This window comes from Anolis sagrei, chromosome 6 (genome assembly GCF_037176765.1).
Source record: "Anolis sagrei isolate rAnoSag1 chromosome 6, rAnoSag1.mat, whole genome shotgun sequence".
NCBI classification, from domain to species: Eukaryota; Metazoa; Chordata; class Lepidosauria; order Squamata; family Dactyloidae; genus Anolis; species Anolis sagrei.
In genome coordinates, this window is record NC_090026.1 from 76,931,730 (window position 1) to 76,959,148 (window position 27,419).

A 27,419-nucleotide genomic window follows, 5' to 3' on the forward strand; every position below is an offset into this window, starting at 1 on the left:
CCATTTCCTTCCCGCTGGAGAGGTACCTATTGAGCTACTCACATTTGCATGTTTTCGAACTGCTAGGTTGGAAGAAGCTGGGGCTAACAGCGGGAGCTCACCTCACTCCCCGGATTCGAATCTGTGACCTTTCGAACAGCAAATTCAGCAGCTCAGCAGTTTAACCCACTGTGCCACAGGGGCTCCTAGTGATTACAGTTAAAAGTAAATGGTTATTTCTGAGGTTTTAGTCTGAGGAAAAGTCAAGATGTAAATGAACGAGTCAGTCAAGCAAACAAATAAACTTTGATCACAACTAGAATGCCTGAGAACCTTTTTCTTTCCTAAACCCAACAAATGAATAAATATGTATTTAAAATGAAGGGATCTCTGATCCAGATTGGGACAGAAGCCTGGATTCATTTTATTATTATTATTATTATTATTATTATTATTATTATTATTAGAAACTCAACAAGATGAGTCCACAGGAGACACTCTGCTGGCTGTTGAATTGGATCACATGTTGGACACTTCCCAAGTGTCTAGGACTGTGTGATGTATCAGTGAATAATGGGTGCAGAACCCAGCAAGGTGGCCTTCTGCAGGTGGCAGCTGGTAATTTTGTCAGTGCCGATTGTGTTTAAGTGCAGGCCAAGGTCTTTAGGCACTCCACCCAGTGTGCCGATCACTACTGGGACCACCTTGACTGGCTTGTGCCACAGTCTTTATAGTTTGATCTTTCAATCCTCATATCATGTCAGCTTTTCCAGTTGTTTCTCTGCAATCCTGCTGTCACCTGGGATTGCGACCTCGATGATCCATACTTTGTTTTTTAACACGATTGTGAGGTCAGGAGTATTATGCTCCAAAACTCTGTCTGTCTGAATCCAGAAGTCCCAGAGGAGTTTGGCGTGTTCATTCTCTGTAACTTTTTTCCGGCTTGTGATCCCACCAGTTCTTTGTTGCAGGCAGATTATTATTATCATTATCATTATTATTATTATTATTATTATTATTATTATTATTATTATCATCATCATTTATTAGTCAAAAGTAGAGAAAACCTTTAAAACAATAGAATTTACATAAGTAATCAACTTAGAACCTCATCACATTAGTAAAATTACACCTAGAACACTTTGTCCATGCAGCTGGTACGGAGCCCACAGGATCTCACCACATCGTAGAATCATAGAGTTGGAAGAGACCTTATGGGCCATCCAGTCCAACCCCCTGCCAAGAAGCAGGAAAATTGCAAGACATACATCTACTTCCAGTGGGACTCTGTGCCAACTGTGTCAGCAAAGTGTGCTAGGAGAGAGAAACCTGAACACGGGACACTACACTACCCACGCTCAGATTGGAAATCATGGGGACAGCATGGTCACAAACCCAAATTATATGCTTTTTGATGTGTGATGGGCAAGAGGGTTGCGTGGGTGATGTGGGGTGTGGGGTGCTGAGCAATGGATTTGTCCCACTACCCCAGTTTGTCCCGCTGCTCTATGGATTCCCCCCCCCCGCCGCCCACATCAAGGACCTCCATGTGATGAGATTCCCAGTAAAATCATTCACTCAGATCCCATTCACATTTTAGAATTATAGTTCTATGATTCTGCTTTAACTACTATGGTGCCATGCTATGGAATTCTGGGATTTGTGGCTTGGGTAGGTTCGAGTGCTCTAGCTGGAAATTCGAAGCTGCAAATTTCATAGGAAAGAACCAAGGCAAATAAAAGTGGAATCATAGCACTGAATTCTGTAGTGTTAATGGACCCTCAGTAGATTTTTCCTAGTTGAAACTAGGTCTAGCATGAAGTGTTAACTCTTTCCTCTGACAATTGTTCCAGCTTTGAATCTGCTGTTTGCCTCTAATGAAAACAAGAATGCCCAGTATCTATGAAACTTGATCGTAGTACAAGAAGAAGAGGGCAAGGGCAGAAAATACACCCGATTTCCCACAATGGAATAACCACTGGTTTTAAACTCTCTCTTGTGTCTCTTTGAGCCTCCGCATATTTAGCAAGAACAGAATAAATTATGCAAAGTAAGTACTGTAGACAGATATGCAAAAATCAGCTTCATTGGAATAGTCTAGACAGTATCACAATCTCACATTTCTTTTCCTAAAATTTAGGTCAGCTTGGTACAGAGTATTTTTAAATACAGCTGAGGCACAATAACCAAGAGGTTATGGTGGCCAAAATATGGTCCTTGTGCAGCATGTGGTCCTGAAGGATGTTTTGGTGGAGGTTAGCCCATTGGATTCCTCGATTTTCCTTTCTCTGGCCAAAAGGAAAAATAAAAGAAAGAGGGTGGGGAGTGAATTGCCTCTCCTGGAAGTGTCCAAGTGCAATTTCACTTTTTAACCCACTGTACTGTTTCAAATTAAAATTATCCTTATGCTCCATCCCATCAGCATACTTGGGGAGTGGAAGGGTGGGGAGCAATGCCACAAAATAATACTGGCAGCCTGGAATTGATTAGTGAAATGCTAGGCCAGGGATGATGAATATGTGGCTCTCCAAATGCTCCCGACTCCAACTCTCAGGATATCTTGTTTGCTGGAAGGGTTACTTGGAGTTACAATTAATCGACATCAGAAGGTCACACGTTTATGCTATGTGAAGCAACTTACATGAATGCAAATGTATGCTCTAACAATCATGTTGTTTGTGTAAATAAAAATATCCTGACCTTAAACTAACTGCACAAACTTGAGTAAGGCTAACCATGCTGGTTTCCGTTCCAGATAATTTAGATTGTGACCTACATCCAGATCTGTCTATTGGCTCTGCATTGTTTCATAGAATCATAGAATCAAAGAGTTGGAAGAGACCTCATGGGCCATCCAGTCCAACCCCCTGCCAAGAAGCAGGAATATTGCATTCAAATCACCCCTGACAGATAGCCATACAGCCTCTGTTTAAAAGCTTCCAAAGAAGGAGCCTCCACCACACTCCGGGGCAGAGAGTTCCACTGCTGAATGGCTCTCACAGTCAGGAAGTTCTTCCTGATGTTCAGATGGAATCTCCTCTCTTGTAGTTTGAATCCATTGTTCCACGTCCTAGTCTCCAAGGAAGCAGAAAACAAGCTTGCTTCCTCCTCCCTGTGGCTTCCTCTCACTTATTTATACATGGCTATCATATCTCCTCTCAGCCTTCTCTTCTTCAGGCTAAACATGCCCAGCTCCCTAAGCCGCTCCTCATAGGGCTTGTTCTCCAGACCCTTGATCATTTTAGTTGCCCTCCTCTGGACACATTCCAGCTTGTCAATATCTCTCTTGAATTGTGGTGCCCAGAATTGGACATAATATTCCAGGTGTGGTCTAACCAAAGCAGAATAGAGGGGTAGCATTACTTCCCTAGATCTAGACACTATGCTCCTATTGATGCAGGCCAAAATCCCATTGGCTTTGGTCCTTGTTAAGATCACTTTCTGGTCTGGTATAAATAGTATATTATTTTTCTGAATCCACCAGCATATGTTCTTTTTTTTAGAGAGCCAGGGACTGGCCCTGTCACTTTAGCTCCACCACAGTTACAGTATTTGCTATCTGGTCATTTCCAATAGAGGTCTGACACCTTCTGCCCATGTTCATATGTGGGGAGTGCCCAATGCACCTCCTCATTGCGAACCCCCATTCAAGATGTACAGACATGGGGATTACTGCTTATATACTCTACATACCAATTCAAAAGTTGGGCTGGTTTCTCCTTGTCTCACTTTCATAGTTTTTCAGCACAACTCCAAAGAGCACTCAATTAGAGCTATGGAGGTATCTGCGTAGTGAGTCACCTCAGCCTAACACTCATTAAAAAGAAAACAAATGCTCACAAGGGAAGGGAAAACACAAATTGTGCCTTAGCCTTAATGAACAATCTCTATTCTCTCTCTTATTTTTTTAAAACAAGAAAGAAATCAGAGTTGTAAAAATGTTCTTTAGTAGTTCAGTTGACTTTCATAATACCTAAACAAGAATGTACTCTTGCTCTTGAATTTGATAACTATTGAATATGCATTCTAGAGGCTTGAGGCTTGTAAGCATGTGAAGAAGAAAAATCCAACAAGACCAATTAGTATGAACCCAGTGTGATACACATACAATGAATCTCATGCAACATCAGTTTAAAACTGGTCATTGAAAGCCAACTTGTCAATCTGTAGTATGCAAAGAAATGCAACCAACCAGTGAAGCACCAATCAACCAGTTACAGTATATTGTCGAAGGCTTTATTGGCTGGAATTACTGGATTGTTGTAGGTTTTTTGGGCTGTATGGCCATGTTCTAGAAGCATTCTCTTCTGACATTTTGCCTGCATCTGTGGCAAGCATCCTCAGAGATTGTGAGGTTTGTTGGAAACTAGGAAAACTGGGTTTATATATCTGCGGAAGGTCCAGGGTGAGAGAAAGAACTCTTGTCTGTTGGAGGTAGGTGTGAATGTTTCAATTGGCCACCTTTCTTAGCATTTGATGGCCTGACAGGTTTTAGGTGTGGCTTGTTATTGCCTGGAAAAATCCTTTGTTGAGAGGTGATTAAGTGTTCCTGGTTGTTTCATCCTCACAACCTCTGAGAGTGCTTGCCACAGATGTAGGCAAAACGTCAATAGAGAATGCTTCTAGAACATGCCTATACATCCCGAAAACTGACCAAAAGCTTCTGTTGTCCTTTGGATTAGTGGTATAAAATACTGCGAAATAGAGCAGCAGAAGAAAACGCTAAGAATGCCTGTTTGGATTGCCAGGCTTGGATTCCAAACAATATCCAGGCCTCTAAGTCTCTACAGCAGAAAGAAGGAGGAGTCCAGCAAAAAGCTCTATACAGGAAACGGAATAGATCAACTAAGGCAAGCCTCTGAGAGGTGTTTTTATGCTCTACTCAAAAACGAATACAGAGGAAGGTAACACTATTGTGAAAATCTATGAACAGAGGAGAACTGAAGCGAAGAAGAAGGCAGAACTAAGACTTCACACTGGTTATGGTGATCTCACTGACTTTTGATGTCTATGGCATTAATAGGATCACTGCAGAGATATGTGGACCAAAAATGTGGTGCCAAACAGATTTTTTTTTCTTCAGGGTAGACAAGCCCTGCGTGTTGCATTCACCCTATTGCCGGCCTACTTCAGTGGCATAATATCTTGGAACCTGAGGTTTTGCTTCAGACACCAAAGTTATTCAACCTAAAACTAAATAGACATCAACCTTGGCTCAAGAAAGTTTTAGTCTGCACACCTAAATGTTTTTGAGTTGTGCCTAATACAGTACAGTGTGTGTATGTGCATGTGTTGACATTCAAGTTTCCCCTTTGGAAACAATATTTAATGCAACCACGTTAGCTACTTCTTCTTACATGAGATAATCTCTGTAGATTGACAGACTCATTATTGGTATGAATATTATCTACAACAATGATGGTCAGACAAATTATTTCAGCATGTTTGACATATATTGCTAGGAGACAAAAGGCGGGTGTGTGTGTGTGTGTGTGTGTGTAAATCATTCAGCTTGCCTTTTAAAAGTGAGTGGAGAAAAAAAGGTCAAAACTTCTTTAAGACTGAAAAGAGAGCAGTTTTAAATCATATGATGAATAACAATAATCCCACAGAGGACAGCAACCATGGCTTTCTGAGTGCTCGATGGGGCAAATCAAGTGAAATTAGTCATATTTAGCTCTCCACTCTCCTTGGTGCAAGGATATATTTTTTTCTCTTCCTGATCTGTGACTCAGACAACCCTTCTCAATATCAGCTCCTTGATGCTGGAGAAAAGTATATACTGATAAATGTGTTTCTGATGGGGTTTCTCCCCTAAACCTCTTATCGAATAATTTACATACAAATGTGGTTAGCCAATGTGAAAAAACAAGAAATTTACCAAAGGAAAAGGCATGTCAACATGATATAACTTAAAAAGGTACTGGATATTGGATACCATGTGTCACAGAAGAGTTAAATGTAGGATCTCATCACATTATCTGCAGGAGGATGCTACAAAGAGAACACAAGAGGCTTACCATATTTTCATTAGATAGAACAGGGGGAAGCCAGGCAGCAATGCTTTTGCCCATGTGATGGGGAAAGCGACACAGCGGGTGATGCTGGGTGTAGTGCAATGGTTTCCCCCGCTGCCCCATGGATTTGCTATGCTGCCTGGCAAATCCCCCCACTGTCACCTGGCTTCAGGACCTCAGTGTGATGAGGTTCTGTACCCCATGGTATCTACTATCCAGCACTCAGTCAAAATAATGTCTGTTTTACAGCTCTATCATCTATGTGAACATTTATGTAAACACCAGCTACCATTCAAGTAATAGCCCAAGCATGAATAGAAATAAATAAATCCCTCCATTTTGGTTTCTCGTTTTTTCCCCAGTCTTCCATTCACTCCATTCCTTTTTCTTTCTTTTGTTTAAAAAAGATCAGCATGAACATCTATATGCATTTGCTTCTATTTCCTTGCACTATACCTTTCAACCCATAGGACATATTTTTTGCAAGAAGGTTTCCTTACAGAATGCATTATACATGACCTTCATCCACTTTTTGGTGTATTCTTCCTTAATACATGCAATACATGTATGTATTTTTAGAAAATAAAGAGCTGAATTGGGAAATTCTGAGAAGTACAATGAATATCTAAGTTTCAAGGAAACCCTGGATACAATGAAATTTCTCATTGCACACACATGGACTTCAGGAGCAGCCTGTAACTAGCATCGATATTGTGCATTACATGGCAGTGTGGATGGAGACTGGAACTGTTTTGAAATTTATCCATTAAGAAAATATCATGTACTAGTGATAACAACAAAAACTTCTTCTTTACCCACCAGTGTTGTTGTCTTTCCTATTTGAGAGAACCAGTGTAATGGAGAAGAGCAATTTCACTTGTCATGTTAAGAGAGCTTAGCAATTAACAGGTTACATTGCAATTTGCTACTTGGATTTACATTCTTTTTGGAGGCAACAACTAAAAAACAAGACACACACATATTCATGTCTGTATAGGCTCATTCCAGTTTTGGGCCCTGCATGGGATACATTCTGATCAGCTGCAGCACATTATTTGCAGGATTTCTCTCTACCCCCCCCCCCCTTCCCCGCTTTAACTAGTCCATTGTGATACACTGATGCACATCTCTATCTCCATTTGGAATTGCTGTAGTTTCAAGCTCTGCCTGGGATATACTCTGATCAGCTGCAGTGCAATATCTGGCTTGTTTTGGACTTTCTGGAAAACAATTTCACACATTATTTCTGGTTTAATATGAGCTAGAGCATGCATTGGGTACCTTGCCCTCAAGCCGGCTTCAAACTGGATTATAGTGTTTGTATAGAATTGTCCTAAAATTACTAAATCTAAAATGAAAACACTAACTTGAGACATACCTACATTACTTAACACATACTAGAGACGCAAGTACTGAAATTATTCTATGAACATACTTATTGTCTGTTGATTTTTATCCCTTACTATCCTGCTCCTTTTAGATAACACTTCATAACTTCACTTCTACTTTTATTAACATTCCTCTAATTCAGTGGTTCCCAAACTTTGTTCTTCCAGTTGTTTTGACCTGCAGCTCACAGAAGCCTTAACCAGTTTGGTCAACAATCAGGATTTTGGGGAGCTGAAATCCAAACTACCTGGGGAAACAAAGTTTGGGAACAACTTCTCTGATTCATAAATCCAATAATCGAAATTTGCCCCTTTTATTGCTGTGAAAAGGAGATAAACAAGTCCCAATCTTTCTTAAAATTTATATTGTCGAAGACTTTCATGGCCAGAATCACTGGGTTGTTGTAGGTTTTTTCTGGCTATGCAGCCATGTTCTAGAGCAGGGGTCCTCAAACTACGGCCCGTGGGCCACTTCCGGCCTGCCAAGGGCACTTATCCGGCCCGCGCAGGAGGAGTGCCCCTCCCTTGGGTGGCTCACACTATCCATCAGGCCCGATGGGCAGCGTGAGCCAGCCAAGGGCAGCTGCTCCTCGTGGCCTACTCGCGTGTAAAGCACCTCGTGAGGTGCTTTACACAAAAGTAGGCCGCACAGTGCTGCTCCTCGCTTGGCAGGCTCATACTGCTCATCAGGCCCAATGGGCAGCGTGAGCCAGCCAAGGGCAGCTGCTCCGCGAGGCCTACTCGCGCATAAAGCACCTCCTCCCTTGGCAGGCTCACGCTATCCGTCAGGCGCGATGGGCAGCATGAGCCAGCCAAGGGCAGCTGCTCCACAAGGCCTACTCGCGCATAAAGCACCTCGCGAGGTGCTTTACGCGAGTGTAGGCCGCGCGGAGCTGCTCCTCCCTTGGCAGGCTCATGCTGCCCATCGGGCCTGATGCGCAGCATGAGCCAGCCAAGGGAGGCTGTCCCGGCGCGCAATGCAGTCATGCCAGCCACATGACCTTGGAGGTGTCTACGGACAACGTCGGCTCTTTGACTTAGAAATGCAGATGAGCACCACACCCCAGAATCAGACACGACTGGATTTCATGTCAGAGGAAAACCTTTAACTAGGAAAATTGTGGAAGATCCAAGGTGGGAGAAAGAACTCTTGTCTGTTGGAAGTAGGTATGAATTTTTCAATTGGCCACCTTGATTACCATTTCATAGCCTGACAGTTTTTAGGGAGAATCCTTTGTTGAGAGGTGATTAGCTGGCCCTGATTGTTTCTTGTCTGGAGTTCCCCTGTGTTTGAGTGTTGTTCTTTATTTACAGTTATAATTTTAGAGTTTTTTTTAATACTTGTAGCCAGATTTTGTTCAGACTAGAAATAGGAAGATTTCCCATTCTCTGCTCCTGGAATTACTGCCTAAAGAGGGCTAGAAAGAACCCCCTCTAAGGGCCTTTCCACACAGCAAAATAAGATATGTGCAATGTGCAGAGGAATTTTTTAATTGATTAAAAAAAAACCTATAGCCCGGCCCTCCAACGGTCTGAGGGACAGTGAACTGGCCCCCGGTTTAAAAAGTTTAAGGACCCCTGTTCTAGAGGCATTCTCTCCTGACGTTTCGCCTGCATATATGGCAAGCATCCTCAGAGGTAGTGAGGTCCTCAACTGTAGGCAGGCATGTGCGCTTTCTCTCTTTAGAGGAGAGGTGTTTGGCTGCAGGCAGGCATGAGCTTTAAGGAGGCCTCTTACCTGTTTCTACTCTAGCGGAGAGGTGCTCAGTTGCAGGCAAGCATGCACACTTTCTCTCCAAGTCCTGCATGCCATACATATGCTTTTCAAGGTATTTAAGGGAGGCAAGTTCTTAAAGCTGTTTCTTACTCTAGAGGAGAGGTGTTCGGCTTCAGGCAGGCATGCACGCTTTCTCTGCCAGGCCTGCATACCAAATGCACTCTTTCCAAGGCATTCCCACTTCCAGGTAAGAAAGAGCAATGACCTCCTGAAAGAGGACAGGTAACTGGTAGTAGATTTCAGGGAATGAGAGTTTTCTTTTTGTTTGCTGGAGGATTAATAAAATGATTAAACTGTGGTGCAGAAAAGCACAGGAGGAGCTGAGATCAGCTCTCACTTGCTTTTGTGTCAGGTGGGTTTTTGTACAAGAAGGGCTCTTACTGTTACGGGCTCCTAAAGTACCGAAAGAAACGGAAGAGACAGAAGAAACGAATTCCATGCACAAGTCTAATAATTCGCACTCCTACGAATATTGCCCTGGGCACTTGCAGCCTGTTTATAATTAATTGTCATTTATCTGTATGAAGTTATATGATAAGGTGTTTTGTGAGTAGTATGCCACAGAGGTTGTGTTGATTTTAATTAAATTTAATCCTTTATTTATGACTTAAATTCTGCTGTTGTCTTCCACTCTAATGGGTTGACACATATCTGGATCAGACCTGTATAATAACAACAATAATAAAGTAAAATGATAAATGTAATAATAATAATAATAATAATAATAATAATAATAATAATAATAATAGAGTAGAATAATAAATGTAATAAAAATAACGTAATAAAATAATAATTTTGACTTGAGCATAAGTTGAGGGGAACCTTTTCAGCCTAAAAAAGGGCTGAAAACCTGGCTTATACTTGAGTATATACTGTACCTTCTCCAGTTTTTAATCTGATAACCCATATTGTGAACTATCTTGAAGTAAAAGAAAGAAAGGTAAGATATGTTGAATAAGTTATTTTGTAGGAAGGCTGGTTGGAAAACCAAAAGAGTTAATGGCATTTTGTAACTAGGGTGTGGGGAATGTTTGCAGAAAATCATACAGTAGATCTCCCAGAAATAGATTTTTTAAAATGAAATCCAAGCAGAAGGATATTGTTCCTTTCTTCTTTTCAGGTTTCTTGGGTTTAAGTACCACAAAAGGGGACTGCAAAACACACACACACAACAACAACAACAACAACAACAACAACAAACTTTTAATGTGACTAGAAACTAGGGTTGCTATATCAGTGTCTGAAATGACAGTTTTCAACCAAAATGATTTCTCATTTAGTGCAATTTAAGACATATATTTACACCCAATGATACTGTGAATGTTACCTAAACCAGCAAATGCAAGTGTTCATACATGTACATAACATTTAACATAGAGGTGAACAATTTGAGCACCTTGGTGCCTAATTTATGAACATAATCAGTGTAATGATGAGTTATTTGGCATCCTGACAATATATCACCACAAGGCATGTGTATACAGCTCAGGATATATAAGTGTCTGCAGACTCACACAATTTTCTTGGGATCATTGAACGCAAGGGTAGCCATGGAAACTTGTCTCTCAAAGCTCTCACACTGCCTCTAACAGCCTCAAGTGCTACTATTTGTGTCCAGCAAGGAAAACTTGAGTGAAAAAGGTCAGCTGTGATGACAATCTGTGAACTGCCTTCAGGTGAGCGAAAGTGGAGTGCGGGATGGAAAGGGAGAAGTTATTTTGCAAGAAGACAGGTCGAAAACTCACTGGCTGGAAAATCCAAAAGACTCGCTGTCATTGTGTAACAGAGACTTCAAATTGGGGTGTATACATGTGTAGGAAATTAAATAACAGGCCTGGCTGGATTCATTCTTGAAAATGAAATATGAACAGTAGGCTATTTTTCCTTTTTCATTTCAACGTTGGTTGAATAGCTGTACCATAATAGGAAAATTACTGTGAAGAATAATTACTCTGAAACTTTATAAGAACACTGTAAGATTATTATACTTATCTCCACCAGTATAATTATCATCTTTCAGATACTAACAATGGGTCAGGCTATGTCTGATTTTTATATAAATTCTGTAAGGCACTGTCACTTTTGGTTACCAATAAGTGTGTGTTACTTACATTGTTCAGTATTCTGTGTCAGTGGAAAAATACTGGAGATCATTTTTTCTTGGAAATGTCAATGTCTTGCCCTTCAGAGGACTTAAGGACATTTTCAAGATACATCCTGTGACCTGACATTCTACCCATGCAGTTCAAGAGTTGTTGAAATCATGCTACGCATTCCCTTCTTTTCTAATTGTTATAAGGATACACATAATAAATTGCTGCATGCATTTCTAGAATGATTCCCTGGTAGATCAAAGGTAGCCTTTCTGAAAATATGGTTAAACAGAAATGGTCTTTTACATATTGCTAATCTTCTACATTTTTAAAATATCAGATCTGAAGTGTATGATGAACATCAATTCCTGGAATGACGAATCACATCATGATTGGGTTGTGTTAGGTTTTTTCGGGCTATATGGCCATGTTCTAGAGGCATTCTCTCCTGATGTTTCGCCTGCATCTATGGCAAGCATCCTCAGAGGTTGTGAGGTCATGATTATTTGAACCAGTGGTTCCCAACATCATGATTGTTTGAACCAGTGGTTCCCAACCTGTGGTCCAGAGGCCACCAATGGTCTGCAAGAATTAAAATATGGTCTGTGACCTCACCATTACTGTTGCTACTGGAGGTTTACAACAGGCTTTTTCTAAGTAACAGGGAGGATCAGAACCTTTTCTGTTACAACTGCCACAAGTTAATTGGGTGTGTTATCTGTTTCAGCATATAATAATAATAATAATAATAATAATAATAATAATAAACCTTTATTTATACCCCGCTACCATCTCCCGGAGGACTTGGTGCGGCTTACAAGAGGCCGAGCCCAAATATATCAACAAAACAAGAACAACAACAAGGCAAAATACATAACTCATAAAACAAAGCAATAAACATAACAAAACATCACGACACGTTATAATCCGTGGCAGGGCCAAACGTAGTGGTTAATTTTTTAAAAAAAGTTCTGGGCCTGGCAATATATCAAGGCACTAGGTTTGCAAGATTTCAGTTTGACATTTGGCTTAGCTTGATGGCTCGTTTGAGCTGAAGAAACCTTTGGCTGTTGCTGGGAGTGGTTACACAGCATCCTGAAGCTGAAGACTGAAGCAGTTTGGAGTGTTGAGGAAACTGCTTGTTTATGGCAAGATAAGGACATTCTACTGATAACGAAGTAGAGAGACTGTATTATTTTGCTATGCGTTTGCAAATTATCATGTAAAGAATAAGACTCTCCAGAGATATTGTTTGTTATATGTTGGTGAGAACAATTCTTCTGTTTTGCTTTGTGTTTTTGACCTACAGTGAATAGAACTATATTTTTATTTCTACTTAAAGCAACAGACTCATGTGTATTTTTTGAATTTTTAACACATTGAGAGTAAAAGGGGTTGAGACATTCTGCAGGCTACTAACGTTACTCTGACAGTTACTACACTGTTGCAACAAGAGCAACTGGTATCGTAAAACCCTCATATAGTGCTGAGGCAATGGAGATGTTGGGAGAGGAGAGGCTGACTACCCATGAAAAGTGTGACACCAGACCTCCTGACTCCTGCTTTGTAACCCTTTTGATACAGATGTTGGAGACTGGTCCCTGATCAAGTGGACCCTGGTCCAAAAAAGGTTGGGAACCATTGGTTTGAACAAGACATCATGTATTGTTAGTAAATAGATTTTAAATAAAAGTTTCTGAATTTTATCCATGTCGCCATGTTCCTGTGATGTACTTTTGCCAGGTGCACCAGCAGAAATTCAGAAATAAAAGAAAACTCATAAAATCAGGATGATATCATACTAGATTTATATCTCATTGAACAACATTCAACATCTAAAGATGAGAAAAATTAATTTGGTTGGAAGCTCTCAAAAAATTCTAAGTAGTCAAAATGCTTCGTCTATTTTATAATCCAACATTAGACTCATGAGAAGGGCCAAATACTTTGACTATATGGGGATGAGTAAGGGGTCATCCCCACATAGTCATCTATACTGTAGAATGAATACAGTGTGGCATCACTTTCACAGTCAGGGTTCAATTCTATGGAATCATTTGAGATAAAGTTTTACAGGCTCTTTAGCCTGCTCTGCCAAAGAGTGCTGGCGCCTCACCAAACTACAAACATAGAATTCAATACCATTAATCATGGCAGTTAAAGTGGTGTCAAACTACATTGTTTCAACCGTGTAGATACATCCTTAGATTCAGATACCTGGACATTTTAAGTTTGCCTATTGCTTCACCTCTATTGCACCTGCTCAAGGTGTGTGTGTGTATAAATTAATAATTAAGATTATACAATAACCATACTTTACAATTTTCACTAGTGATTCTGAACTTCCCTCTACTTGAGGAGTAGAGAAAATGAATAATGATAAATTATACAATAGTTTTGTAGAATTGCGACTATAATTCTTTGTAATGTGATGTGATCCATCTGTTGTTTTTATAGTTAGTGCAGCCACTCACTCTGTTTTCAGGCTTCAGGTTACCTAAATAGCTAGCTTTACCTAGAGGCCAATTTTGCATCTTTTCACTTGCAGAATTTCAAAGGCAATTTTGTTGTCACGATCCTGTAACGGTTCTGGGCTTGAGGCCAAAAATCATACTGAATATCTTGTGCTTTCAATAAGTTTAATGTGAATTGAGCTTTTCCAATAAAGCTGAGTCCTCAGTAATTGATATAGTGCTTTCATAATGAGTTTGTGTTATAAATGTCCTGTAATACGAAGGGAAGAAGGGGCAAGAAAAGCTCTTTTGCTTATCTATGCAGTCTAGATTATTGTTAGCACAGTGATAAAATGCCTCTAAAAGAACACGATAGGGAAGGAAGGTAGTCAGAGTGAATATCTGTTCTCACATTGAGGAAGGTAATAACGTGATCCCTGAAGGAAAAGACAGAAAGAAAGAATGAGTTGAAGGCTGAAAAATAGGACTGCTACACCTCAGTCATAAACATGCTTATTAGAGTGAAGCCTCATTTATATCCACATAGTTTCTTCTGAATATATAGCTGAATATATAGCTGACAAGTCTGTGCCCACTTTTCAGACCCTTAGAAGGTAAAGCAAAACATTTTACTTTTTTTTTTCACCCTATGATGCCTAGGCAACCATCCAGTGAATTATCCATTCTCAAATTTGGGGCAGTTAATTATTTCCATCTCCCTTACTACCATGGTCAATATTGTGACAAACCAGTGAAAACCAAGATATTTTCTGTCTGAAAAACAAATGGCATCCATATCCTTAGTACTCAATGGCAGTTAAGTTATTTTTGGTCCATGGAGCACAATTTGTTTATTTTTTATTTACAGTATTTATATTCTACCCTTCTCACCCCGCAGGGGACTCAGGACAGATTACAATGTACATATACGTGGCAAACATTCAATGCCATAGACACACAACATATATAGACAGATACACAGAAGCTACTTAACATTCCAGCTTTTTGATGAGGGTATTCTGGCCACCGGGGGAGCTGTCGCTTCACTGTCAATTTGTGACACTGATGGAGTACTTCCTCATTTTTTTCATGCTTGCTGGAGATTTTTATGGCATCATAAATTAGTTAAATTAGTGCGGTACCTAAATTTCCTACTTGACAGATGCAACACTCTTTCAGGCTGCAAAAGTCAACAGCAAGCTACACAAATTGGTTGAAAGCTCACGCCAACCTGGGCTAGCTTTGAACTCATGACTTTTTGGTCACTAGTGATCTTAATGCAGCTGACTCCCAGTCAGCTGCGCCACAGTCCACAAATTGCTATCTCCATTCTCAGGAATAAATGCAATACTGTAATAACAAAGCAAGTAATTAGCAGTTTGTTGTTCTTCTGCTGCAGAGGCTACAGTCTACTTTTCCATGATATTAGAACTGGCCAAAATTCTGTAGTGGACCAATAAACTTAGACCTTTTCTTGGTTGAAATATTTGATGACAAACTTGTATCCCAGTGAAATCATCCCAGCCATGGTTTGGTCACTACTGAACCACAATAATGATTGAGTTATCTCAGAGCCATTGATGTTGCCTTGGGTTCCTGGAGGGAGGAAGAAAGGGATCTAAATGGAAGTAAATAAACAGTCAGTATAGTATAGTGATTTCAGTGTTGGGCTGCGACTCTGGAGAACAAATCTTGTTCAGCCATAAAAACCAATTGGGAGATCTGGGGTGAGACACATCCTCTCAGTTTAACAAGAAAACAAAGGGAGACCCCCCCCCCCAAAAAACAAAACAAAATTTACAACAAACAACATCCCTCTAATAGATTTGCCTTCTGATTGACATAAGTTAGAAACAACCTGAAGGCACACAACAACAACAACAACAACAACAACAACAACAACAACAACATAAATAATAAACCCACAGCCCTATCATAAATCAGCAAATATTGACAAAGCCAATCTTATTAAACTTAACTAAAAAAAACCAAGATCAAGTTACAAGGCATCAGCACAAAACAATATACTGTATGTTTTGATGTAGGTCCACATGCAAAGTTCATTTCTGAAACACATTTGATACTGTACTATATGGTTTCAAAGCTGTTCTCTATGATTTTTCCAGTTGCCTCATACATTTTAAAAATATGTTGTTCCACCACTGCCAATACCCAAAATCCTATTCAGCCATCTATGAAATGAAAGGCCCTGCAGGTTTTTCTAAGCTCTTGCAATTTCTGCTGTAGGTGAACTGAGGAGTAATAAGAGAAGAGGTTTATGTATTAAATATTCATTTGTACCTTCAAAACTAGACAATATCAATAAGTTCAATTGGGCTATTTTTATTTTTACCCATTCACTAACATTTCCCCCAAGGCCCGTTTCTTGAGACCACATTTATATAGCAGGTAGAAATTTAATTCTGATAACACACCGGACAATGATGCTTCCATTGCTATTGCAAACATCCTGACAATTCGTTTAGAAGAGAAACATGAGACCAAGAGTGGAAATCACATGACGTTCCAAATCACATAATGTTGTTGGAAAGCAAATCCCAGAAGCCCAAAGCCAATTGTGAGGAACGCAGTCCAATAACACCTGGGGTACACATACACTGACCATTTAATGCAGCTTCAAGGCAATCTAAGCTGCGGTAACTAGAAAACTCATACCACCAAAGTGCACAGCAGCATGAATGAGTTTGAAGCGCATTAGGCCAAGTTGGAAGAATGTCTGAGTTAAAGCCCTTAATGTGCATTGGTGAGCCCCAATGCTGAAATTGACTCTACAGAGTGTGAACCACATTCTAGACACCTACCTGCGCTGGAGTGATTTTAAATTCTGAAGGCTGGGTGGATGTGCTGCTGAAAACATAAGGTCATGACTGGTGCCATGTTACCTAGAAGTGGGGAAAAATACTGTAGATTCTGGAACTGACTGGGGGCCAACTTCTGTGGTTAATGCAATCGCCCATCTGGCCTCAAACTTGTTCCACGCATGTTGATCTAATCAACCACACAGTGAAACTGGTTTAACCTTTACCGGTTCCAAACCAACTTAAGTGGTCAATGTAAATGTGCCCCTGAAGGCCAAGATGGTTCCAAGTCCTGCTCTAGACTTTTAGGGTGCATATACACTGTATAATTAACCTACTTTTAACTGCCATGGCTCCGTGTTATGGAATCATGGGAACTGTAGTTTTACAAGGTAATTAGCCTTCTTTGCCAAAGAGTCCCTTACTAAGCTACAAATCCTAGGGTTCTATAGCATTGGACCATGGCAATTACAGTGGTGCCAAACCGCATTAATTTTACAGTGTAGATTCACCCCGTACTCCTTCTGTCTGCCTCTCCTGTTTAGGTGACGCAAGGCACTTCCAGATAGCGCCAACACCCATGTTTTAAAAGTGGTTTTGAAGATCCCATGACCAGGTGGCAGGTCCACACATGGATCTGTTAGTCCTGGGATATGGTCCCCTACCATTCTCACACCTTCTTTTGAAGCGGATCAAGATGGAGAGTGGATGGGGGACATCTGGTGGAAGATTTTCTTTAAAAATCCTTTCATTATGCACTGGACCATATATGCAAATGTCTTAATATAAATATAAACATATTTGCATGTGCGCATATGAGGTCCAACGAATAACAGAGGGAGTTTTTTTTAATATGTCAGATCGCCCTCATCCCCCCAATCGCCCTCATCCCCCAATCAACCTCTGTTTATAAATTGTATAGGAGTTTCAGAGAGTTCTAATTCCTCTCCATTTGGGCTTCCCTTGAACCACCTGTGTGTCCATTTGACAGCCCGGTCAGCTGATCAGTTGTTTTGGGCTTTTAAAAACTGCATGTTCATTGGAGCAATCTACACGGGATGGGATGGGGCGGGGCGGGGCGGGAGCACATGTTTTGCATGACTGCAGGGATATACAGTCATGCAAAAGTGTGCATTTTTCAGCAGGAATCGGGTCAAAGCACACCATTTTAACATGTGCTTTTTAGCTCTTTACCCAATCCCCCCACACTTTGGCTAAACGTCATTTAGTGCCCCCTCCCTTTTAACCCGGTTACTTCTGGGTTTTCAGTTTTCTGTGGGCCCTTCTAGCATTTGTAGAAGGGCCCACAGAAAACTGAAGCTGGTTCTACATTGACCAAATAATGCAGTTTTGTGTATTGTCAAAGGCTTTCATGGCTGGAATCACTGGGTTGTTGTAGGTTTTTTGGGCTATATGGCCATATTCTTCTAGAATATGGCCATATAGCCCAAAAAAACCCCTACAACAACCAATGCAGTTTTAACTGCACTGAACTGCATTATATGGTTCTACATTTACCATATAATGCAGATCAATGCAGTTCAAACTGCATTATATGGTCAGTGTAGAAGCAGCCTTAGACCACTATATAAATAATGGTGTTTCATCAATATGTAAGCCTTGAATTGAAAGTAAGGTTTATAAATTATCGAAGTACAGTAGGCCAAGGATTAGATGCTCAGGAACCTTATAAAAGTGTAATATCCATGAATAAAAAGCTTCATTTTTAAAAATCTGAGAGAACATCTCTCCAAGAATCTCTAGATGTAACTTTACGATCAACATCCACTGAAATTGAACCATAGAATCAGGCTTGAGGATTTAAACATTCCTAGAGAATAACATATTAATTAAATCCCCAAATAATTGGGAAAAATTTGCAAAAATTAAGCCTGTAAATGTGGAAAGCCAACTGTAACATCAAACTTGAAGCCAGCTGAAGTTTGACCAATTCATCGACCACATAATGAACTCATTCAGTAATTACCAAAAGACTTCTGAAGATGAAATTTGCTAACTGCAACTTTTCCCCACTTTTCTTTACTACAAAGTGTGAGGTGTCATCTTGACTCCATGTGTGCCAAATCAAGAAGGTTGCTTCATATATTCTGTTTGATGCTTTTGTTGGTGCTCTGTGGCGTCATCAGCTGCGTTTGTTTATGGTTTCAGAGTTGTGTCACAAAGCAGCACGCATGAACATAATACAATGATTTGGGACATGGTGGCCACATGCGGAAAGGGTTCAGAGAAACAGATTGAGCTACTACAGGAGCTAGAAAATGTCATTTGGGGGGGGGGGGCACAAGCCACAAGCCACATTGATGCAAGGACTCTTGGAAGCTTACATTCAAAAAGTAATTTTTTTACAATGTCGATTGCTTTATAGCTTCTTTTATCATGGAGTTGAACAGGCCAACATAGTTATATCGACTACTAATAACACTCCAATTGGCTCAATTTGGCAGGAATAATCCCAATGTCACTCCACTTTTTCAGCTGCTTTTAAAATGACACAGGAGAGGAGGGAGGGATTTTGTCCTTCCCAGGGGGTTCAGGCAAAAGCAAAGTACTGCACCTTCTCCTAGCTTATGTGCTCTTTCTCATTAATAACTTTTGTCATCTTGACCACACTCTGATGTTGCTTGGCCACATATCACAATTTTCATCTGCAAAATCTTGGAGGATATAATCCAATTTTAGAAAGAATGTATAAGTCTTTTAATTCTTCCCTTTTCACTGTATAATGAGGCAAAACAGAGTAGGTGTGGGCAGCCCTAAAGGTCAGCGGGTGGATCTATCACATTTTTAGGAGACTCTTGTAACTCATATGGAATGATTTTGCGGAACTTGAGACAAAGTTATGTAGACTTTTGATTCTTATTCTATTTTTTTCTCTGTTCCAGGTCCCACCCCCACAGTGATTAGACATATAATCTGCAGGCTTTGTATACATGCTTTTGGGTTTCCAAAATGGGGATTATCAAGGAAGCCTGATAATCCACACAGCCCTATATCCCAAGATAGAAAATCCCACAATATCTGGTCTGAGTCCACACTGCCATGTATTCCAGTTCAAAGAAGATAATGTGGGATTTTCTGCCTTGGTATTCTGGGATATAGGGCAATGTGGAAGGGCCCTTGGGGCAGATCTAGACAGCCCTTTATCCCACAAACATCCGCATTTAAAAATGCGGATATTTGTGGGGGGTTGTCCACACACACACCAGAAAGCGCACATTTTCTGGTGTGGGTGTCTAGATGTTCCTCCCCCCCCCCCCGGCTCTCCTGGTGCATCATTTCTCACCATTGGGAGAGCCGTCCAAGGCTTCTAATGGAAGATAGGTAAGTTTTTACTACTTTTCTAAGAGGTCTGGGGACTTGGGGAAAGAGAGTGAGTATTTCCACAGTTTACCAGGCTTATTTAGCCCAGTAAATTGTGGGAATGGTGTTATCTTAAAATTAACAGTGAGAAAGAAGATGAAGAAGAAAGCTGGGCAAGGAAGAAGCCTCTCTGGTACATGGCCAGCCTGGAGAGAGAAAAACAGAGACTACATTCATCACATTACTCTTTAACATGGGCAGTCCCGGTATTCTGAATAGTGCAGAATTCTAGGGAATGTATTTGAGGGTGTGGCCTTTTCAGTTCTCTGCCACAGGGGTCCTCAGCTTCCCAGACTACATTTTTCAGAATTCTGTTCACTTCAGAATACTGGGGTTGTCTGCATTAAAGCCACCTTGTGCCTTGTCCTCCTCCTTGGGAGTTTTGATAGGGAAAAACCTGTGTTTTTCCCCACCAAGGGGATTTTGAGATAAAAGGGGATTGTTGTGAAGTAGGCAGAGTTGAGAGGCAATAACTCCAAATTTTACCTAGTAGGTTTCCTAATATTATTATTTCAAATTCAAGGAGATAGCTCTTGTTGTGTGTGTGTTTTTGATAGCATAGGGGTTAGTGTTGCATTTCAGGACATAAAAAGCCCTCTGCCTGTAAACACCACACCGTTGATTGGAAAACAATCCTTTTATTGAAGATAATTAAAAAGCAGCAAGTAAAACGCACTTTAAAGAAATAGGTAAATCCAATTAGGTAAGAAGATATGCAGGGGCAAAAATAGTCCAGGGTAAAGTTCAGGAAAGTCCTTAAAAACAAAGTTCAAAGTCTCTAATATAATTCAGGAAAACGGGAAACATTAATCCAAGGCACGAGTAGGCATTCATACATTCCAAGAATCCAAACCATGAACAAGAAATACGTAGACAAGAATCTTCCAAGCAAAGCTTCCATGAAACAAAGGATGAGAACTACACTTGATTCCAACGATGCTTCATCTAACTATATTTCTCACACTTGGAACTTTTATCTCCTTGTTAAGCTGTTCCATGAACTCAGGAATTCGTTTTGTTTTACTTGAGATCCTCTTATCTGTTTCTGTCGGAGCCTGGCAGAACAACAAAGGCACTGTTTGACCTGTCTGTTTTGATTAATTTCCTCTCGCCTGTCTATTTGCTCATTAAGTCTCGCAGCTGGGCCAGGTGCCCAGTTGTTTTCAAGCCCCAAATCCTGGGAACCCTCTGGTAGCAATTCATGGAATACACTATCATCCCCACACCCTTCAGGGACATTCTCATGAGAAACTACACTTTGCACAGGGATCTCCTGGTCCTTTTCTGCATCAGTATCATTGGCCAAACCATTGCCATCTTGAAATTCATTGGCATCACTTCCCATATCCAAAGTACCCTGATCCTGAAACACAATCACAGGCTGAACCGCAACAGTTAACACCTGATGTTTGTTTTGCTGTCTGTGCCTCTGTTCAGAGGATTTCACCTCACTTTCTGTCCCTGTGATAATTTGATTTTGAAAGAAATGGATTGTTGTGGAAACAAGGATTAGCGAGAAAGCTTCAGTGGAGACACCTTTTCCCCATGAAAACTCTTTCAGGAGTCAATGTCCCTTCCTGGGGGTAGATTTCTCTCACTTCCTGTTGTCTCAACCCCCACCTCCTCACCCCCGCCCGCTGTTGACCATTCTTAACTAGGAATTGTTTGTAAGTCAGATGTTTGTAACTCAGGGATTGCCTGTATAGCTTATATCTGAAAGGCTGTATTCTTTTTCTACAAGGGTCCCTTTCCGTCCCTCTCTCCTTCATCTTTAATCATCCTGTTCCCATTTCCCATTCAGAAGGTGTTTGGGCAATGGAATAACACACAGCTGAGGTCAACAGACTCTTTGGGAGAATGGGACAGATCACATACAGCTTGCCCTCCAACAGTGGTAAAGTGCAAGGGGCCCAGAGGAACAGCAATGCCTTTTGAGTGCTATCTGCAGACATCCAAGCATCTACTACTTGAGCTGATAACCAAATATGTACTCAGAGATGTCTCAATATGTTCAGCAGTCTGAAACCAAAGCCCTGGTTAAATCACCACTAGGAAATGCCTTAGTGTACAAGGCTATAGGTTAGCCCTGGCAATCCTCTAATGTAAATAGTATTGAGCGAATTGCTGAGCATTCAAGAATGTACTGAGTTCTATTCCTTCCAGAAAGAGACTCTCTGTAAACATATCACACTTCCATTTTCCAGTAGGCTGTCAACTCTAAGGAGTCAATGAAAAAAGTACTCTGAGAACAACTTTTATTTCCCAACATGGTTTCATCCTCTCTGCTCAGCAAATTTTCTGTAATGCCAGAAAGCCCTGTTTATTTATTTTGCTTTATATTTTTTCCTTGTAGCTGCAAGAGATTATAGGCGGGGGAGTGTTTCAATTCCCCTTGACCCTGTGTGACTCCAATTCTAAGGCTTGTAGTAAGGTGATGTTCATTGCCCTCCCCACCTGAGACAAAGACGCTGTGAATAACTCACCTCTGCCTCCCTACCCACCTCTTTCTTAGGCACAATACAGCGTGACACAATGCAGGAGTCTTTTTTTAATATCACATCTTTTCTGCTAACTGCATCGTTGTATTCTCTCTGGAGTAGAATAGCCTAGAATGGCAGACAATATGCATTATAAATCCCCAAGAGCTGCAGTGTAAAAGGCCACTGCACGGGGAATAAATTAAAGCATTCAGTCATACAAAGTCAACAAGAGAGGGGGAAGGAATTTTTAAAAAAGTTAAAAAGGAGCAAGAGAAGCAGGGGAGAAAGACTGCAAGAATTTAAGAGATGGGAAATCAGTGAGGTATGCTGTATACCATTTCTTACCCCCTCCGCCCTATATAGGGTCTGTACCAGCACACTGATAAGAGGCCAATAAAGTCTCATAAACTGTGCAGATATGTGATGGAATTTGTGCTCCAAAGGAGCGTAGGATGAGACACACGTTGTTGCAATGTAGTTTTACACCAAGCTTTTTGTGTGCGGTAATTATGCCTTAGGGCCAAGGATATGGATGATGCCAGTAAGAATGCACTGAGGAACACAAACTCTTTCCTCCCCAAATGGAGATCAGCTATCTAGATTAAAGAAATATATCTTTGGTTCCAGATGATTGCTGCTACAGATGGTTACACATAAAGAGTTGAAGGGTAGCTGTTCTCTCTTCACGCACACTATTGAAAATAAGCAATGTGTAATCGTGGGAACAAATGGCCATTGTGATAATTTTAGAACTAGAAATGGTAATGCTTACATTTTGGAATAATAATTGCATGAATCTCCCAGTCAGTTTGAGCAATGAGAACTGCAGTCCAAAAAGTAACTATTCCAAGCTCTGGCCAATTCTTCTTAAATAAAGTGTTATATCTTGGAGGCTAATATGCTGGGATGTTGAGAGAAAAAAGCAGAGGGAGGTGAACATCAAATGAGTTTGATGTGTGCTAGGGGGCTCAGGGAGAACTAAACTCTTTGAGGCACCATCTACACTATCAGATAATCTATACTGCCATATAACCCAGTTCACAGCATAATAGTAAAGGTAACGGTTTCCCCCTGACATTAAGTCTAATAGTGTCCGACTATGGAGGTTGGTGCTGATCTCCATTTCTAAGCTGAAGAGCTGGCATTGTCTGTAGACACCTTCAAGGTCATGTGGCCAGCATGACTGCATGGAGCACTGTTACCTTCCCACCAGAGCAGTATCTACTGATCTACTCACATTTGCATGTTTTCGAACTCAGGTTGGCAGAAGGTGGGGCTAACAGCAGGAGTTCACCCTGCTCCCTGGATTTGAACCTGCGATCTTTCAGTTAGCAAGATCAGCAGCTCAGCAGTTTAACCCACTGCACCACTGGGGACTCAAAGCAGAATATCTGGATATTATATGGTAATGTAGAAGGAGCCTAAGATAAAGCAAATAATGTATATTAAGACTCCCCTAACCATGGAACCCATACCAGTGGCTTCAATGATCTGTACCCATGGGGGATTTTTCTTTCTAGTAACTTGCTAAGTCCTCCATCTGATACTATGCTATGCTTTTCCTGGAAGTAACCACTTCCAGGGAATCTCTAGGTCCTCCAATACAAGTAATTTAAATTTAATGGTGCTTGGCCATATCTGCTGTTTGTGGTAACAACAACCTGGCCAGAATTTATCTCCTGTAGATATGGATTTCATCCTGTGTGGACAGAATGAGAAGGGTCACGTGGCTGTTTTGCTTTCTAACTAAAATAGAAGTTATTCAGCACCCTTTTCAAACTGAACATGCTTGGTGCCACCCTTCAGAATACAGTATAAATCCCTTTCCACCTGCAGGAGAACTTTCCCACAGCTGATTGTAAGAAGTGTAACAGTATTCAGAATGGAAGAGTCAATCATGCCTTAAAGAGGGCAGTTGGAATATGGTTAGATAATGACCCAAAGTATCCTCCCTTTCTGTAGATCTGCCAAGCTGAAAGGTGTCCTTTAGATTACTCCACGAAGGCTGTAGGAACTGTCCTGTTGCCCCAGCAAAGACTGGCTGTATTCCCCCAGCAAAAGCTGTGGAACTATTCCTTTACTCCCCCAGCAGAGCTGTGAGAAGTGAAGCCTTTGAACAGGTGGGATAGAGAAACCCAAACGTTCTGCTGTTAGGCTTCAAACAGTGAGACTGAACAAAAGTCCTCCTTTGCCTCCAAAACCCTGGGGAAAGGGGCTGGTCTAAAGACTCTAATGATGATAGCCAGGTTGCTGGCCCTATGACTGCAACCTGGGGAAGCTACCCGATTGCAAAATACGTGGCTAAATAAATTCATACAAACTAGCAGTGCAAGAAAAAGAAATTCAAATCTCCTGGCACTGCCGTGCCAGCACACACACCCTTTAAAAAGAGGATATTCTACCAGGGGTAAGACATCTGGATCCTCTCTGGCAACAAGCAGCTGTGTATTTATTGTGCAATAAAATTGTCTGAAAGGGGATTTGTTTTTTTAACATTGAAAAACAAAAATGGCTTGATTTATAAAGAGTCAGCATTCTTTCTTCTTCTAGGGATGTAAATGTGCACAGGCTTGCAAGGAAGAGGCCACCAGTCAGAAAGGGCTTTATGGACCAACATGTCCTCAACTGGAAACAGCTTAACCCACAACACAGATGTGTCCTCAGTTAATCTCTTTGGAGTGTCTTTTCTGCTGCATTGACACATTTATGCCAGGCCTCATTGTGTCAGTTGGGTTCTGAAGTTAAATCCTCCATCTCTGGGTTCTCAAAATATACAAATAAACTTTAATTACATTTCCAACAAAATCCCACACTAACAGGTTCATTTCATCATGATCTACAATCCATAACTCCACCTGAAGAAGTGGATTAAAAGCCATAAAAGCTCGCATGCATCATGAAATAAACCAGTTAATCTCAATGGTGATACTAGATTCCTTCTTTCTACCATTTTGTTTTCCTCTTTTGACTAACACAGACTAACACAGTTATCTCTCTGGAAACAGTGGTCCCATCTACACTGATCATTCAATGCAGTTTCAAACTGGTATTGAAGAAAGTGGATTTTGCTGTGCAGATATTTACATAGGAATGCTGATTAAAGAAGGTACACTAATAACGTCAAATATAAGGAAATCTGCATTCAAACACTGATTTTTTAAAAGGTAACACCACACCTACTAGACATAGATGCCTAGATAACCATCCATCCACCTGTCCTATAAACCAGCCACTCCATCCCTAATTTCACTATGGCCCCTTCCACACAGCTGTATAAAATCCACATTCAACTGGGTTATATGGCAGTGTGGACTCAGATAATCCAGTTCAAAGCAGATATTGTGGATTTTCTGCCTTGATATTCTGGGTTCTATGGCTATGTGGAAGGACCCTATGATTTCTATCCAGGGCTCACATTTCAAAAACTATTTTCCTCCCCAAAACAGTGGCGTAAAAAAGTTTTTATAGAAAAATGCATTAAAGCCCCTGGGTGTCTAAAAGAAGTGCTTTCACCTCAAAATAAGATGGAGTCATACATTCAAAAATTACTTGGATTGAGGTAAAGACTAATATTCCACTGGTTTGGACAGAGCTCCAGTGGTATATCAAAGACTGCAGATAGTTTAAAGCCATGGGTACCAATACTTCAATCTGATATAGACATATCAACATAAATATATCCAAAATTTTACATTGAATTTTATATCTTTGGATACACATTTTATATCTATGATATGGTTCAATTGCTAATTCCAGTTCTTCCAGAGCCATTCAAACAATAGTATGTAAGTGTTGACTTGATAAGTGACTCCTAAGGAAAGACAGGTAGGCTTGGAGAAGATAATGGTGATGGGGGAAATGGAAGGAAAAAGGAAGAGGGGTCAACCAAGAACAAGATGGGTGGATGGTATCCTTGAAGTCATTGGCTTGACTTTGAAGGAACTGGGGGTGGTAACGGCCAACAGGGAGCTCTGGTGTGGGCTGGTCCATGAGGTCATGAAGATTCGGAAGCAACTGAACGAATAAACAACAACAAGGTTCTTCTCACCAGGTTGTCTGCATAGAGTAGCAAAAGCATTCCAGGATATTCGTTATGGGTCTTTCCCATCTACCTGGAAAAGCTTGGTATTGTCACTGGGACCTTTTGCATGTGAAAGTAGACCTTCTACTACTGCACACTTCTACACATTTCTGTGTTACATCTTCTGCCACCTAACGCACTCTGAGCCAGCCATACTGAACCAATAGCTTAAACATGGTTACTTGTCACTTTTCCTGTTGCCCACAAAGTGAGAACATAAACAATTACTTCATACAAAACCATTCTAATTGGTTTGTGCTCGTTCTAATTGATTCACAAGGTTCTTCACAGATTATTATCCTCATGCATAGTTGTTATGTCAGTTTCTGCTAGAGTTCCAGACATTTTCCCCCAGGGTCTGTTTATCCTATCCAGGGAGGGAAGATCATATCTTCCCAGTACTCTGACTGCAGTACTTAGGATGGAAAGGATGAATGGTTTGCTGAAGGAAAGTCTGTTTGCCTAGATGATTCTCATGAGGGCATGAAGAGTCAGAAGCGACTGAATGAATAAACAACACTCTGTTATACATTGGGATAACAGATACAACTTGGCACAAGTTGTAACATTATGGGCCAAAATTAACAAAATGAAGTTCAACAATGACAAATGTAGGATACTCCACTTAGGCAGAAAAAAAATGGAATGCAAAGATACAGAATGGGGGATGCATGGCTCGAAAGCAGTATGTGTGAAAAAGATCTTGGGTTCCTCGTGCACAACAAGTCTTGGCGGTGGGTCCGTAGGTGGCTGTGGAGCCCTATTTTTGATCCGCATGTTCTCCCATAGGACATCTGTTTCCCGACGGAAGGCGGTCCTGGTCAGGGTTGGCTTGACGTGCCTTCCACTTGGCATGTTTCTCCCTTTCTCCCTCCATTCGTGTCTCTTAAAATTCTGCAGCACTGCTGGTCACAGATGACCTCCAGTTATAGTGCCCAAGGGCCATAAGTA